Source organism: Rhinoraja longicauda, chromosome 22 (genome assembly GCF_053455715.1).
Source record: "Rhinoraja longicauda isolate Sanriku21f chromosome 22, sRhiLon1.1, whole genome shotgun sequence".
NCBI lineage: Eukaryota > Metazoa > Chordata > Chondrichthyes > Rajiformes > Arhynchobatidae > Rhinoraja > Rhinoraja longicauda.
In genome coordinates, this window is record NC_135974.1 from 310,783 (window position 1) to 329,176 (window position 18,394).

At 43.6% G+C, this 18,394-nt stretch overlaps 1 protein-coding gene across 10 annotated transcripts in view; it reads right to left on the bottom strand.

The window, feature by feature from the left end:
• The window catches only part of LOC144604332 (copine-1-like), a 103,203-nt gene extending 90,137 nt beyond the window's left edge, over positions 1 to 13,066 (bottom strand). For 2 of the 10 annotated variants that reach the window (XM_078418586.1, XM_078418580.1), the window contains exons 1-2: positions 12,898 to 13,031; positions 8,919 to 9,012 (exon numbers count right to left, since the gene is read on the bottom strand). The gene's annotated coding sequence lies outside the window, so the exon portion shown is untranslated. Of the gene's footprint in view, positions 1 to 1,009; positions 1,097 to 8,918; positions 9,013 to 11,686; positions 12,023 to 12,897 lie in introns of those variants that run through there. The other 8 variants (XM_078418581.1, XM_078418579.1, XM_078418582.1 and 5 more) reach the window with 8 other exon arrangements.
• Positions 13,067 to 18,394: the final 5,328 nt, after the last annotated feature.

Genomic DNA, 18,394 nt, shown 5'->3' on the forward strand with positions numbered 1-18,394 from the left:
CAAAAACCTGAATTCAGAACTGGAGGAATTACTGATATAGAGGAAATGGCAAATCAATGTTATTTGAATGTAATGACCACCTCTTAAAATCTGGGGCCAGAGCTGGTGACTGATTATCGGGGAGAATGAACGGGAAGGGAGAAGAGTTAGATAAGACTTGTTTCCAAGCTCAATTCGACAAAGGGGCATAACAAGAGGGCTCTGCTGGGACAGTATTGAAAAGAAAACTACATTGGGAATAGAGTGGAAAGTGCAGTGTGCAGCTTTGGTGAAGAAGATTCACAAAACTGAAACCTTAAGAGTGTAAATGGAGGTGGTAGCAGTGGTCAAAAACAACGTTCTTCTCGTCCAATATTGGATATCAGATGAGGTAAGAGGCAGTGCAAAGACAGAGAGGTGACATTGAGATAAAACTTGGGTCCAACAATACATGTAATGTGGAACGGTATGTTCAGATGATTATTTTCATGTCAAACTTTATTGATCTGCCAATTACCATTAAATATGAATACATGTTCAAACTGCAACTTGTTTTAAATCAGGAAAAAATCTCAACTTGTAAAGAATAATATATTTCAAATTATTTTTCAAACATGAAGTACAACAAACTCTTGAATTAAGTTTACTTGATAAAGAAAAGATTTTAAAATTGTGCTTACGATGGTAAAAGCCAATTCTACAAATTTTAAATATACGATCAATGGTGCTGCATTCGAGTAACAATGATGCAGAGAGACAAAGTTTTAATCCAACATACCATTCAACCATCAAGCCAATAGCTAGCCTAAAAGTGGTCACGTCTCAATTGTCTTTTTTTAAGTGTCAACTACAGAAACCAAAAGAACTGAAATACTTTATTTAAGCCAAAATGATCCTGAAGGCTATGCTATTTTTGAATACTACTTAGAAACTGTAAATTTCAGTATTTCAGCTCAAAATGAGGTTCAACAACCATGAAGCCTTTAGAAAGCTTAAACCTCTAAACAACCTTTACAGAAGAGAATCTTACCTGTGACCAAAACAGAGGTGTTTCCCTTAAGCAGCTGAGGAGAACCAGCCAATCCTGTTGTCAACCAATTTAAACCAACTTTACAGACTGCAGAAAGAATAAACGGGATGACAAATCAATGTCTGCAATAAAGAATGCAATCAGACTGTTGCCGTGTTTACAAATGTCACCACACAAGACCGCATCTTGCAGAATCAGTACAAACTAAACATTTCACAATTCCTCAGCTTCCCACATTACACAGCGTTAATCCTGTATCTCCTCTAAATATTTAGAATGCTATAATTCCAATATCTTAATAACAAGCCTCCAAATCCAACCAGTATTGAAATGCAGAAGGAAATCTAATCCATTTCTATCCATTTGAAACATTTCAAAAACATTTGCCGCAGTTCTCTTTTACCCCTGAAGGCATTAACTCTGATTTTGATCAAGTGGCCACACTAGAGTACTCCCAAATATATTGCCAGAATGTTTTGACCTTCCAGATAAGTTGAGCCCTACTATTGCATCAGCTTCAATCATCTGAACTATTCAATATTCAGGAGTAACCTAGAACCCTTATCTGTACAGTTCAGGTATTTGTCTGAACAGGTGGCGTAAAAAATGCTCGCTTCCCCAGGCATATCATGCCTAATCATCAATTGTGCCTTGTTTGATATAGGGTACAAGATACTTTAATTTGGCCACATTCCACCAAGCTGATCAGATTTAGCAATGGCTTAAAAAATAACTTGTTTAATTACAAATCTTGTGTTATACGGGATAAATGGAAACAAGGGCAAATAACAATGTCTTTCACAAAAGAGAAACACTGGCTTTCTACACCATATGGCCACTATTTATCAACACACTGGTGAATTTGCTACTTATGAGCTTTTAAAATGTTATAAAAACAACTAAACCAGGATTCCACGAAAAAAAATCACTCCAATCGAAGTGTTCCGTTATCAGTATTCACTTCAACTATTCACACAATGTGGATGCAGTTCAATCCTCTGCATTCACCGGGACTACTGCAGATGGAGCACCTTGGTCACTATGGACAAGTTGGGCCAATGGGTCTGTTTCCATAAATTACAATTATCTAAATTGTAAGTTTCTTAATTTCCCTGGTGTTTGTGAAATAAACATTGGAGTAGCTACGTCACGGAAGATTTGAAAACTAATTTGTTATTTTATAACAGGTCATTGTTACTTTAAATTCATGTTCAATGATAATTTGGAACTTAGTCAACTGTAACTCTAAGAAACTTTGTTTTTAAAATTCAGCTTGTTCACTCTGCAGTTTTTGCACAAGCCACTTTAAGTATGAACACACTAAACTAACTAGTTAGAGGCAAAATCCAATACAGCAAGCAAAACTGAAAACCTGGATTGAAAAGTTCATTGAGGGTTTGGGGAACTGGCCCAGGAGATGTGGAGGACTAGGGCAGATCAGCCACAACACTGAATGGCAGGGATGATGCCAGTGTTGAGCTGGTGACCTATCCCTGCTCCTATTTCCTTATGTTCTTGAAAAAGGTAGTTGAAATGACAACACCAACCTTCATGAAAGACTTGGTATATCGAGAAAAGAACACGCCCACAAGAATAATCAAAAGCAAGACTCTCTTTAAGGACTGTTCATAACTGTGAATCTACCGTTAAAATTATCCATTAAAACAGAAATAATATATTTAAAAAACGGACTACTGCAAAGTTTGAGGTGGCGGGTAATTTTAGATGCTATACTTTGTACCCTCATATCATTGAGGGGCTTGGAAATTGGCAATGGAGATTAAATGAGACTAAGTGTGGGTTTTAACGATAATCCCCAATATCAAAGTAATCTGATGGAGCTTCACGCTTAGCTTTAAATATCAATTTAAGTAATTTGAAAAATATGAAAAAATGCAATTCAGTTTAAACTTTTTAAAATTGCTAATCATTAGCTTAAAATTAAAATTAGCATGCACAATTATTTGAAGAGGATCTGAAAGAACCAAAAATATTTTTTTTAAACAGAAGCAGGTGCTTGAATAATGATAATAATCAGATGAATACCTAAGATTTCATCTCAGCAATTTTCCAATCAGGAATTAGTGCAAATATGCTCTGGGTGAGTCAGATACTTATCCCAGCTATGATGCAGGATGTGTAAGGCTTCTTGTCTGTGATTGCTGGCAGTTAAAGTAATATTTCCTTAAACCACTTTCCCAGACCCATTCTCACCCCCAATGAACAGCAATGGAAATATATTCATTGCATCCTCATAATCAGATTGTAATAATGGTAATCGTTCAGCCACAGTGCGTTGCACGAGCTTCATTTAAGAATTACCTACGGAGAAATTAGCATATCCTATAATGTAGCTTTGACGTACCACCTAAAATGGTTCCTACTATTCCACTTTATAACAGGTTACAGTAGAGAATCTCAATCAGCACTGTTTTTCTGCAATGCCACATATCCCTCGATCCCTTTACTATCCAAGTATTGATTGGTAAATGAGAACAAACAAAAGTGAAAGTTCTAAAAACTTCATGTATTTTGTCAAATTTCAATGTAAATTGCGATGCCTTTACGTACAATGGAAAGTGTCCACTCTGGATTTATGATGCAAGTGTTGTGATTGAATTCTCCGGTCTCCTTGGCATTCAACTTCAGATCATATAATTCCCCGTCCTGTACAGTGGAGGGTTCTTTTCTATGAATCTGGCACCTGTCTACCCAGGGTAACAACAAACTATCTAACCATGCTACAGAGGTAAACCTGATAGACACCAGGGGTCATATTTAGCTTTTTTTTAAAATCTGTTCCGGAATGGTTAGTTGTGGCAAAATTGAGAAACTTTCCTTCTACGAACTATATGTGTGAAACATATAAATGCATCTTTCTGCGACAGGCGTATTATACAGAAGTAACTTTCTCTCCATTACTTTTGAGGACAATAGCTCTCAGCTTCCTGCTGTAACCCTGTAAAACAGATCCCTTTCCTGAACACCAAGCCCTCTCTAAAGTATGTCAATGCTCTCCACCCTTATTAGAAACTTACCTGATTATATGGACAGGAAGACTGTATAAAAAAAAAAGGGCTATGTTCAAATATTTTGTCATTAAGCGCTGTTAGTTTTAAAGCTGACTACCAAAGTTAATCCATAATATGTCAGTATAAAAGATCTTTAAAAAATGACATGCAAGGAAAAGGAATTGAAAAAGATAGCCGCATGAATAGAAAACAGTGAGAAACTTGCCTGCACCTGTGATGCAATCTATTGGGGAAAAAGGTAAAGTCTCATATCCCTATTCTTGTATAGGAAGATAATAACTTGACATCTTTAGTTGAAACCAGACAATATTTACTCATGTTTTCCTTAATTTTATAACAGGTATGACCAAATTTCCTTTCAGATTATTGATATCACAAGGATTTCTGCAAGACCAAATAATCAGTGCACAAAGTGTTTGTGTATCCACTTGGATTGTTCAATTTGTGCCGCTGAGACATGGGCTGAGTGAAGAAAAAAAATTCAAAGTGCTTAATGCTTCAGGTACTTATTAGGACAATAAAAAATACTGCACAATAATATTTCATATTAGATCGAAGTCACGGATCGATTGCATCGTGTCAAATTATTAGACTACCAGCAGATTTATCGTTGAGGTAATGAAGGTACTATCAGATCTTTATGGTCAAGTCATGCAGATTGAGTAATGACTTGTGACAGCAGAGCTAGGGCATCCAATCACTGGAAGCTGCTTCACTTCAAAACAACGGAATAACCTATTGCAGCGATCACGCCATGGAGTACAACCACTACCTCTGTGTGTAGTGCGCACCTCAGCTATACACAGTCTGAACTTTTTTAAAGGCGGACTGACCCTATTGTCAGTATAAATTACACTGGATCATTTAAGCATCATAGTTTCTAATCGATTATCACTTCATTGTTACAAGCTTTCACTCAACTTAGCAAAATTCTGCCAAGATAAAATACGTTCTACAGTGAACATCGCAACATGTATAGGAAAGAACTGCAGATGCTGATTTAAATCGAAGGTAGATACAAAATGCTGGAGTGACTCAGCGGGTCGGACCCTTCTTAATGGGCGACATTTCGGGTCGACCCGAAACATTTTAAACACTTTCTTAATGACCCGAAACATCACCCATTGCTTCTCTCCAGAGATGCTGCCTGTCCCACTGGGTTACTCCAGCATTTTGTGTCTAACTGCAACATGTATGCAGTAAATTGAGCAGCCTCGGGAGTTAAAGCACTTCACAGCTAGAGAAATCTCTTTTGAAATGCAACTACCACAATAATGCAGTATAGAATGTTCCAACAACCAGCAGTTACAAACTTATCTGTTCTTGTGACACTGATTAAAGGTAAACATATTGCATGCAAAACTTTATGACAGCCTTTGGAAGATGCAATGCTGCCAACACTTTGTAATGGAGTAATATAATTCGCCAGTCACCTGGTGTTCTACAGGAGTCATCACCATGACACAGAATGTGACCCGCTTGTACAACTGAAGATAAAGTGCTGGAGTAACTCAGCAGGCCAGGCAGCATCTTTGGAGAACATGGATAGGTAACGTTTTGGGTCCGGTTCCTTCTTCAGCTTATACACCAGCTTATTCATCCAAAACACCTGCCTTGTATATTGTGTTGAAACTTAAAAGGAAGAGTGGCAGTGGTGCAGAAGGTAATGCTGCTGCCTTACAGAACTAAAAACATGGGTGTGATCCCAACTTCCCATGTTATCTATGTGGAGATTTCCCTGCATTATATGGAAATCCTCCAGCTACCTTCTACATCTCAAAGATATGTTGGTTGTTAACGGAATTGGCTTCCCTAGAGCAGGTGGGTGGTGAGGGTAGGAAAAGGAGGTGGAGAAGAAAGGTTGACATGTATGAGAAAAATGTTTATAGGGGGATGGGATTGATAGGATTGTTCCAAGTACCAGCATTATTTTGATGGGCCGATGGGCCTCCTATTTGTCCCGATAATATGAGAATGAGGCTAGCAGAATCAGTTGATCATCCCCTTTGAAAGCATCTCTGACAATACAGCAGCATTCCCTCAGTGTTGCAGTGGTGTCAACCTAGATTGTTCACTCAGGTCTCTGGGGTGGAACCAGAACCAGAACCAGAACCAAATCAAGAGATGTTTACCCAGATGAACTGAAACATCAGTTGCAACAACACAACCAAGGCACAGATAATCTAGCTAAGATTCCAAAAATATGTAATCGGATTCAATCAATTACTACAAGGTGACTTGAGGTGAAAAAAAACCACACAAGCATTTAAATACTTGAGAACCTACAAATTATGTGGGTGCCTTTCAAAGCAACTAACTGCAAATCCCAAAAGCAATTGAAAACAAAATTAATGCAAAATGCACAATGCCAAAGCAAATTCTGGTCCAGTGATTTGTCACCAAGTAAAAAGCATCATTATCACATTTTGGGTACTAATAAAATGACCGGAGATCATATTCCTATTCTCGTGTACAACTCAAAGACTGAAGCACTCCACGGAAATCACGTCCTGTCGGTAAAATTCCAAACAATGTATAACGTCCAAGAGTACTGCCATTTTTTAATTCTAATCAACCATAAACTGATTATTTAGCCAATTCTGAAGACAGGATAGATAGCAAATCTGAAAGTAAATACCATCGCAAAACAAGACCTCAAAGGCAAGTCATTATGGGACATTTTGGAAGTAACTAATTTGTAACCACAGAATCGATGCAGGCTTTACACAACTGGAAAATCTAATTGACGTTTATAGAATCTTTTCAAGAATAACATGAACATTAAAAACTGAGCAAGACAAAAGCCCTTGTTATTACATTGCAATAGTTTGGACAATATCCTAAGCAGACTCTTACACAATTACTGCAAGGTTCAGCATATTATAAACCAGGAAGAAATTCTGTGCTAAATTGTTTTAGATCTTGAATACAGATATCTGAAATTTGATCAGAAAAAATCATTGCAATTTATTTTCACAAAACAGTACAAATTTGTAAACCACATCGTTCACAGAAAGTAGAATCTTGCAATTTTATCACCAGCATAAGTAATATGAACTCCAACAATGCCAGAAAATTAAAATTATAATCTTAATTTGTTTCACAGTAAACTTGTTACTTAATACATTGCCAAACAAATCCTTGTGAACGCTCCAAATCCATGCTTAGACAAAATGCTTCCAAAGCTACTTGCTCTGAATAACAAGGTCCTGCCAGTCATTTTTAAACAAAAGGAAAACCATTTATCATTTTCAAGATCAGATGATAAAATGTATTCTGTATCACAGCAATATGTGATTTCTTAAACCACATCACTTCAACCTAAAACTCTCAGTTCCAAATATTTAAATTATTTTTTGACATAATAGCAAAAATGGTGCCTTGAAAGCTGTAGATACAAGTGTTTGCAATGTTGGAAAACTGATCATAAATGCATTCACATGCCTTTAATGAATGAATTAATTGATTAACCACAGCAGAAAACTGATGATTCCACAACAATCTAGAAAACTAGGTAACCATCAACACAATCCAAAAGCCACTTCTGCGAACAACAAAAAAATTCCCTACTACACTACCCTAATCATTATTTATTTCAAAGTTGGACAAGTCGAAACATATCCTAAAAAGTACAAGCTTATATTGAATTTTGGACCTTTCCCTCTCGCACTATTTTTTCTAAATAGTGGAAGGAACAAATTTTATGTCTCAGAAAAAAAGAGGAAAATCCATATACAATAAATAACCAATCCATAACCAAATTTAGCTCATAAAACATTTCAAATGCAATTCAAAGATTAAATTTGCTTTATATTTTCAAATGCTGTAACTGTTAATGCAAAATTATCTTGGCAAAAAAAGGTGAAAAAGATTCTAAGATTCTTTAATTTTTCTTAATTCTCATACATATAGAACATGTTGCCAGACTTAAAACTGCAAGGACCTTGCATGTTACACTTGCAAATTTAAACTAAATTAAACTTCAACCACTCCCTTTAATTGAACCGTAAACTGTCAACTGTTGAGCTTTGCAATTTTGCCCTTTTCCCAGACTAAGACAACCAAAGACCATGGCCGCAAACAAAGAGCCTTTATCCAGTATCTAGTGAATGTTGGAGTTGACACACAAGGTCAGGACTGGTACAATTCTGGGTAACCTCTATGAGGAAAAGTGGAGGCAGGACGGTAGAATATAGACCAGCCTGTCGCGATTTGAAATAGTAAAGTACATTTGGATTTAATACCACAAAGTTAAATATTTCTGATACATTAAAAAAAAAATGTTTTTATATTATGGGAGCAAAAGGGAAGAAAAATAACTGACAAATTGTCACTGATAATTATCTTATGCATGAGAAATGAGCATTTAGATGTTGAAATAAACGGCAGAAATTCCTCCCAATATCAGGCTGTTAATGTGTGAGGTGGTTGGGGTTCTAACCCATCAGTAAATTATGTAACGTTTTAAAATTTCTTTGATCTTTTCAGGAATATGATGTAACTTAGTTTAGAATCACAAATTTCCAGAATGAATTTTCCTAGTCGGCATTTTTTTAGTACTCCAATTGTAAGCATTTATATAATCAGATTAAGATAAAGCTTTTTTTTTAAATCACAGAATGTTATTTTAGTTTATAGATAGGCACTACATTTCAGGAAATGTGTTTTTTTTCTGGAAGGAAATGTCATGACCTGTCAATGATTGAGTGAACTGAAAGACTATTCTATTTGTTGAAACATTTCATATTTGCAGCAGTTCTTTTTCATTACAAAGCCTAGACCTTACATCAACTACAATTAAATGCGTACCCCTGTATCAGTCAGTTAATTATAAAACCATAAAGCTTGACAGTCAGTCTAAATAATTCAGCACATACCTCCTCTAGCTTTCAAAGCCACTTGTCAGCAATTTAGAAAGCAGAAATGGACCAAAATAATTCACGTGGTCAGGATTATACGCCTAAAAAAAAGCTGGATGGGAAAAGTAAGTTTACAATAGAATTCCAAACAATTCACACAAATCATTCTCCCCAATAATAATCACTTATTACTTTAGCATATGCAAGTGCAATGTGAAAATTTATATCAAATGTTCATCCTAAATACTTTGGTGTAAAATTTGAGCACAACAATATTATGCAGTGAGACTAATGAACTGGCTAGCTTCCGAAATAAATACCTTTAAATGTGTTGGCAAATCATGCACCAATCCAACAATCCCAGCAGGAACACTAGTCAGAAATCTAGTTCCTCAACAGATGAAAAAAATGAGGAGCCAGGGACTTTGCAAGCTGCACCCAGGTCAGGAGGACTGTAGAACCTCTTTGTAATTACATAACCACTAGTCAACTGTAAATCCACAACTATACAGACTGCCACACCTTTGTGTAAATTAAGTTCACTTGGATGCTGAAAAAAAACCTTTGCCAGTTTCTCAAGCAAAGTAACTGTCAAGAGAATAGTGTTTCTACTAACAAATCTGCATTCAAGAACCACAAAATTGCACAAATCCAACAACCTTAACTGTACCAGTTCTAATTGCATAAAAAGCACATCACATTTCAAACATAAAACTTTATCTAAATACCATTTTCCTTTCATCTAAATAGTTAGGAAAATTCTGCAGGGTAAAGATTTTCCGAAAGGAACAGATGACCTATAATAACCAACAACACGTGGTAAAATATAAATGTCAAATAAAAATTGCGATTGTTCTTTGAAACAGATTATCATCAGTAATCATGACTCCTTGTACGCCAATGATCATTCTAAAAAACTATTTATTTGTTTGATTTATCAAGTCTTACTAGTTAACATTCAGGAAACAACATTATTTTGATTTACTTATTTGAGAAAAGTCCCAAAATATTCCGCAAACCTAACCGAAATAGAAGACCCCTGGTCCTTGGCAAGTCTCCTTTGGCAACACAACCCAACTTGAAACCCCTGTGCAATTAACTGGAGGGTGGTTTGGGCTATGAATTCCAGTGGATTACTCAACTTCCTCAAAGTTAGTGAAACAGAAATTACCTTCCTATTAACCTGCTCAAGCTTAATTGCAAAATTAGATGTGAGAGTTGTGCTTGGGCCAACATACCATCATGTGTTTAACTTTCAACTTTAATGAAATTTAAATCAGAGGCAGAAGGACTGGACACATTAGCCCATGACATGCAAATGATGTCCTCATCAGACTCCGAGCACAAAACTACCATAAAGACCCAATTTTCAAAAACCATATTTTTTTTGCCAATCATAAGGTTATTCAGCTTTATGCCAGTGACCTCTAATTAACGCCTTTTTGCTCTGTTCCACATCTCTGCAAGTACTTATCCAATTCTGCTTTGAGAAGTCGATCAACCATCTACAATACAGATGCATGCACAGGCCCAAAATTGAAGTTTGAAAATGCCTTTGTGACTAGCCTGTATAATTCCTATGAGGTCCACTCGATTCACACAGTAATCTAGGTCTGGTAGAAAGCTCCACAAATCCCAATATCCTGCAAAAGGAGCACAGCATTGAGTCAGGCAACCAAGAGAATAAAATCCACCAGATGCTGTTCCTGAAAGTCTATGCACCCAATTATGGCTCAGAATTAACCTGAGATGCAGCTCCATCAAATGGAGCCAGTTACAACTGGCCAAATAACTTCTCAAAATGCACCAATTAGGATTTTCCAAGAGATTACATGAATTTTTAAGCTTCAAATGACTTACAGCTTTTGCCGTGGCTGCATATTATACAAACTATGTAGACTTCTTCCAAAAGGTACAACCATCTGCAACCCCACCCCTACTGATAAGTCTTTTTGTTTGAACGCAAAATATCACTTGCCCATAACTGTCGTAATTCAAAACACACCACAGCTGATTCTAAATGTGCATCTGAAATTACAGCAATCTTTCACAAATCCAAGTCAAGACTTACCCTCTGGGCATATAGACTATGTTGGGATGTAAAGGTTATTGCTGCATCCAACTGCACTCACGTTACTCTGCAACCACCACTGGTTTCCATAGTACATCTCAGTTGTAAAAAAGTCTGTACAAGTGTGAATATTGCCAGCTCTGCACCAATCTCCAACAGTGAGACACCTCAGCAGTAGTTATACCAAGTAGTACAAAGGCATGTGTATTACCGCAATTTGGGATCCTTAACTCGCACGATTCTCAGAAAATCAATCATAAAACATTATTTTAAATAATCTAGTAACAGAGGAAAAATCCAAATAGAGGAATCTAATAAACAACAAAAACCAAAACCATATATAATTTGCATAAAACCGCCTACTGTACAGACTAAATAATCAAAACTGCCTCAATGATAAACTTGAAAGCCAAAGTTCAAAGTTCAACTAGATTTGCTAATATCCATGTTCTCGCAAGACCCTACATGAAGGAAATGCAATATTAAATGTAAATTGTACCAGTTGTTCAAAATCGGAGATGAAAACACAAACCAGACCAATCGACCAACAATTAAGATGTATCAACTCTCTTCTTATTCGACGTTCTCTGCTTGTAATTTATTGTTCACATACTTTTTTTTAAAAACAACAAACTAAGCGTCCAATTTGCTCCATACATGAAAAGTAGTGAATCTACTCTGCTGGCGCTTGTGATCCAACGCATGGGATTCATACCATGATCACCGCACAACAGTCCTCTCGACTTTTCAAAAGGGGCTGCAGCGTCCACACAATACCACAAATACTGGCAGATGAGACACACATATAGTGAACCTCAACAGTGATCAGTGCATGAATGTGGCTTCAAGGGGTAAACAGCAAGGTGCATACGTGAGGCAGAGGCCACGCCGAGCTCGGGACTGGGTTGGAGGCCGGGCGCCGGGTTGGGGGCCGGGTTGAAGGCCGGGCCGGGCTGGGTTGGAGGCCGGGTTGAAGGCCGGGCCGGGCTGGGTTGGAGGCCGGGTTGAAGGCCGGGCCGGGCTGGGTTGGAGGCCGGGCTGGGGGCTGGGTTGGAGGCCGGGCCGGGTTGGGGGCCGGGTTGAAGGCCGGGCCGGGCCGGGTTGGGGGCCGGGCTGGGTTGGAGGCCGGGCCGGGTTGGGGGCCGGGCTGGGGGCCGGGTTGGAGGCCGGGCCGGGTTGGGGGCCGGGTTGAAGGCCGGGCCGGGCTGGGTTGGAGGCCGGGCTGGGGGCCGGGTTGGAGGCCGGGCCGGGTTGGGGGCTGGGTTGGAGGCCGGGCCGGGCCGGGTTGGAGGCCGGGCCGGGTTGGGGGCTGGGTTGGAGGCCGGGCCGGGCCGGGTTGGAGGCCGGGCCGGGTTGGGGGCTGGGTTGGAGGCCGGGCGCCGGGTTGGAGGCCGGGCCGGGCTGGGGGCCGGGTTGGAGGCCGGGCCGGGCTGGGGGCCGGGTTGAAGGCCGGGCCGGGCTGGGGGCCGGGTTGAAGGCCGGGCCGGGCTGGGGGCCGGGCTGGGGGCCGGGTTGGAGGCCGGGCCGGGCTGGGGGCCGAGCTGGGCCTGGGCGGCTGGGGGCCGGGTTGGAGGCCGGGCCGGGGGCCGAGCTGGGCCTGGGCGGCTGGGCCGGCCGCAGGGAGGAGCGCGGTGCCGCCCAGCGCCTCCTCCTTGCAGCGGCCGCAGACTCTTTGTCCACTGGTGGCGCGGCTGCTGAGGGGGGGGGGGGGGGGGTGAACATTAAACCACAACCCCAAGTTACTGGGGTACGGTGCAGCCTTGCGCCGCGGCGGGGGGGCGGGGGGGGGGGGGGGAATGCGGCCTAGTTGCGAGCGAAAGCCACACTGCTGGAGTTTATTTCCAATGTGAAGATGAAGCAGCAGCAGATGGACGGACGGACGGACGGACGGACATGTGTGAGCGGCCGCGTTACCGAAGCCCTTACCAGTGACAGGGATTTAATTATTTTTACCAACACGGTGCAGGCGGGGTGGGCGTGAGGGTGAGGGTGATGCGAGCGGACACCCGGCTGCCGTACCGCTCCCGCCCGATGCTCACTCGGCAAACATGGCGGCGTCGCGGGGGCGCGCAGCACCTCAGCGGGTGCCCGCCAGCCCTGACGTCACCGCCAGCGCGTGCCCGCCAGCCCTGACGTCACCGCCAGCGCGTGCCCGCCAGCCCTGACGTCATCTTTCACATGACGTCATTGTCCGCCCTGATGTGGCGCCTCCGCCTTCATCACCACTCACACTGCCCCCATCAGATCCCAGCCCGGGCTGAAGGAAGTGTTGCTGAGGCCTCCCAGACGTTGCTGGATCTCACTCCCACTCTAGATACATGGTCCTGGAGTCACACTTCACAGAGAACCGGCCCATCAGCCCACATGTCCATGCCAACTACTTAACGACTTGTCCCAGTTAGGCGATTTTAAGACGACTGCCGGCGACTAGGCTGTGGCCGAACGTTCGGCAGGGTGTGGCGGCCATGATCGTGAGGAGTCTCTAATGAATCGTAGCGTATCTTGGCGCGACGCGGAAAAATTTACCTGCTAGAAATTTCTTGGCGACTGCTGGCTTGTCGCCAGGTATCGTAGCTTTTGTGAGTGCTGTCGCACGCTGTCCCCAGGTTTGCTAGGTTGTCGCAGGTGCATTTAGAAGCACGTAATATTAAATTAAGAAAAGGCATTTGAAGATACCAGAAGATAGTTTTGTTTAACCAATTTATTTACCGTCAGGACATTTGACAGGTAGATTGGAGGGGACAGTTTGACGGTCAGGTAAGGGTGGGAATTTCGCGATGTTTCCGAAGACGGTGTAATCTCTTAGCCAGGTGCTAGTTTCACAAAAAAAGTAACTTGTATCGACCTGACTCAGCATTGTCATTGTCATTGCCGTAGGGTAAAAGAAAATTTTGGCGATCTGCTACGACTTTGACAGTCGCCTTAAAAATCGCATAACTGGGACAGGCCCTTTAGTACCCATGCACACAATACCTCCAGATTCAGGGACAGTTTACAATACAATACAATACAATATCTTTATTGTCATTGTACAAGTACAACGAGATTAAGAATGCCACTTCCATATCGATTGCTATAAAATAAATAAATCACGGCAAAAACAAAAACAACAAAGGGAGGGGGAATGAAAAGGAAACAAGGTAAAGTGCAAAAAACAGGTTCATGCAGAGGTCAGTTGTGCCAGATGACCCTGGGGGCAGAGACAGATCATGGGGGGCTCTCAGCAGGACCGATTCAGAGCAGCTATAGCTCTAGGAATAAAGCTGTTTCTTAGTCTGGAGGTGCGGGCGTAGAAGGCCTTGTAACATCTGCCAGATGGAAGTAGTTCAAACAGACGGTGGCATGGGTATGTGGAGTCCTTGTAGATGCTGGTGGCTTTCCTGAGGCAGCGTGCGTTGTAGATGTCCTCCAGGGCTGGTAGCTGTATCCCAATGATCCTCTGCAGATGACTCGCTGAAGAGCTCTCCTATCCGCTGCCATGCAGCTGAGATGCCACACATAGATGCCGTATGTCAGTATGCTCTCTGTGGTGCAGCGGTAGACGGTCATCAGTAACTGTTGGGGCAGACCGACCTTTTTCAGCGTTCTCAGGAAAAACAGCTGTTGCTGTGCTTTCTTGACCAGATCATGTGAGGTCCTCTGAAATATGTGTGCCCAGAAACCTGAAGCTGGACACTCTCTCCACTCTGATGAAGACTGGAGCTTATTCCGCATTCTGTGACCTTAAGTTGATAATTAGCTCCTTGGTTTTTGATGTGTTTAGGGACAGGTTGTTCTCTGAGCACCAGCTCGCCAGGTTCTGCACCTCCGCTCTGTAGGCTGATTCATCGCCGTTGGAGATCAGCCCGATCACCATTGTGTCATCCGCAAATTTGACGATGGTGTTGGTGGCGAATGCAGGAACACAGTCATGTGTGAAGAGGGAGTAGAGGATGGGGCTCAATACACAACCTTGCAGTGTGCCGGTACTCAGGGTGGTGGAGGACAGGTGGAGGCCCAGTCTCACTGCCTGAGGGCGCTCCGTCAGGAAATTCAGGATCCAGTTGCATATTGACGAGCTGAGGCCTAGCTGGATGTAGTTTGGAGGTGAGCTTGGTGGGGATGACAGTATTGAAGGCAGAGCTATAGTCTATAAATAGCATCCTCACGTTTGTGCCCTGTCTCTCCAGGTGAGTCAGGACGGTATGAAGAGCCAGAGAGATGGTGTCCACTGTGGATCTATTTGTTCTGTAAGCAAACTCATGTGGGTCCAGTGAGGCAGGAATGATGGCTTTCTTCCCAGCTGTTATCAGGCAACTGAACCGTCTGAACAATGAGTTAATTTGGAGACCCTTGGACTGTCTTTAATCGGACTTTATTGGACTTTATCTTGCAATTATAATCTGAATGGTGTCAGATTAGGAAAAGGGGAGGTGCAACGAGACCTGCGTGTCCAGTCAGTTACTGCTCTCTACCCTCTAGCTCTATTGGGTTCGACCTTTAGTTTAGAGTTCGGAGATCCAGTGTGGAAACAAGCCCTTTGGCCCATCGAGTCAGCGCCAAACTGCAATCCCCGCACACTAACGCTATCCCACACACATTAGGGACAATTTACAATTACACCAAGCCAATTAATGTAAAAACATGGATGTCTTTGGAGTGTGGGAGGAAACCAGAGATCCTTTCACCACTTGGCCCACTGCTGTTTTACAAAAATGACAGAGTGCTGAGTTACTCAGCGGGTCAGGCAGCATCTCAGAAGAACATGGATAGGTGTCGTTTCAGGTTAGGTCTTTCCTTCCAATCCAAAACGTTGCCTATCCATGTTCTCCAGCAATGCTGCCTGACCCGCTGAGTTTACTCCAGCACCCTGTGAAACGTCACCTATCCATGTTCTCCACGGATGCTGCCTGACCCGCTGAGTTACTCCAGCACTCTGTGAAACGTCACTTATCCATGTTCTCCACAGATGCTGCCTGACCCGCTGAGTTACTCCAGCACTCTGTGAAACGTCACCTATCCATGTTCTCCACAGATGCTGCCTGACCCGCTGAGTTACTCCAGTGTCTTTCTTTTCCTACTTAACCTAATCCTGATTATATTTCAGCTGCCAGTTCCACCTACGTCCCAAATGGAAGCATTGCTGGAAACCCTCAACATGTCAGGCAGTATCAGTGGAGAGAGAAGCAGAGCATACCGCTGGTGGACTCTTGGTGATGTCTCCCCAAGGATGCTGCTGGACCTGCCGTGAAGTTCCTACTCCCCATTGTTATTTGTAATGGATGAAGGGTTAACCTAATTTTCCCAATCGTTTAGTGGCATTTAATAGACTTTTGGATAGGTGCGTGGATATGCAAGGGATAGAGGGATAGGGATTATGTGCGGGGAGATAAGTGACGGTCCTGCCATCATGTTCGGCACAGACATGGTGGGCCAAACGGCCTGCTTCTGTACTGTTCTGTGTTAAATCCAGATTGTGGCCGTCACCAGGGACCTGTGTGTGTACTGAGCACCCTCCCAAAACATCACACCGAAGTGGGAGAACATGTCCTGCCCGCAGCCCTGTTTGGCATTTGGATTTTGTCCAGATTTTACCTAAGGATTTGATGGTTTAAATTAGAAACCTGAATAAAGGAGATCAGTTTAAAACTGACAACCTCAGCAGGGTAAGGGTCAGTGTCTGGCAACTTGTACAGGGGCCTCCACTCCCACCAACATGGTGGCTAAGCAAAAGCAGGTTTATTTTGTTTCCACAGCACCTGCGACCTGAAACCCAACAACCAAGCTTACATTCTCTTTGACACTCTTTGCCTCACATTCCCTGAATGACAGGTGTCTGACCACAAGGCCACCGCGTGTGTGTATATCTGCGTGTGTATATGTGTATGTGTGTGTCCGTGTATATATGTGTCCGTGTGTGTCTGTGCGTGTATATATATGTGTATTAGTGTATGCGTGTGCGTATATATATATGTGTGTGTGTGGCCATGCATATATATGTGTCCGTGTGTGTCTGTGCACACACACATATATATATATACTCGACCAAGTGGACCTGTTGGGCCCATTCCTCGTAGAGGGGGAACAGGGAAGGGGAGAGGGTGTGACTGAGTGAGCCCTGGACTCAATCCCCCTAATCCTCCCTCCTCTCCCCACTGACCCACTCCACCCCCCTACCCCACTTGCCCCTCCCCCAGCCTTGCCTTCACCCCCATTCCCCCCTCCCCCCCTGCCCGCACCCCACCCCCAATCTTTCCTCCCCCCACCCCCACTCTCCCCACCACCCCTTCCCTCCACCCCCACTCTCCCCTCCTCCACTCTCTCCTGCTCCCCACTGTCCCCATCCCCCCCCCACTCTCTATTCCCCCACCCCCACTGCCCCCTTCCCCCCCACCCCCTCCTCCACCCACCCCCACTCTCCCCTCCCCATCCCAACGCTCCCCTGACCCCTGATCCCCCACCCCCATTCTCTCCCTCCACCCCCTCCTCCCCCCTACCCCCGCCCTCCCCTCCACCCACTCAGCCCCCACGCCCACTCCCCTCCGTGGACCCGTTGGCAGTGAAAGCCACTTACCAGTGCCCGTGCGTGCCACGCTGACTGCCGGCGTGCGAGTCTCCCCCGGGGCCGGGTGCGAGCAAGGGGAGAGAGGTGAGGGGAGAGGTGAGGGACGAGAGGCGGGGGGCGAGGACCAAGTGGACCCGTTCCTCGTACGGGGGGGACAGGGAAGAGGGTATCACTGAGTGAGCCCTGGACCCAAAGCCTCTCCTGTATTGGTGTAGCACCCTCAACCCCCCCTCTACTCAATCCCCCTATCCCCCCTCTCCTCCCCCCACTGACCCACTCCATCCCCTACCCCACCCCCACTTGCCCCTCCCCTGCCCCCACCCCCACTCCCTCCAGCCCTGCCTCCGCCCCCATTCCCCCCCACCTCCCTCAGCCATCATCACATTGAATGGGGGTGCTGGCTCGAAGGGCCAAATGGACTCCTCCTGCACCTATTGTCTATATATATATATGTGTGTATTAGTGTGTGTGTGTGTGCGTATATATATGTACACACACCAATGAGACAAAACATTATGACCACTGATAGGTAAAGTGTATAACATTGAATATCTTGTTGCAATGGCACCTGTCAAGGGGTGGGATATATTAGGCAGCAAGTGAACAGTCAGTTCTTGATGTTGATGTGTTGGATGCAGGAGAAATGGGCAGGAGTAAGGACCTGAGCGACTTTGACAAGGGCCAAAATGTTATGGCCAGACGACTAGGTCAGAGCATCTCCGAAACGGCAAGGCTTGTGGGGTGCTCCCGGTCAGCAGTATAAGAAAATAACTGCAGGTCAGGCAGCTTCTTGGGAGAGAAGGAATGGGTGACGTTTTGGGTCGAGACCCTTCTTCAGACTGGTCAGCAGTGGTGACTACCTACCGATAATGGTCCGAG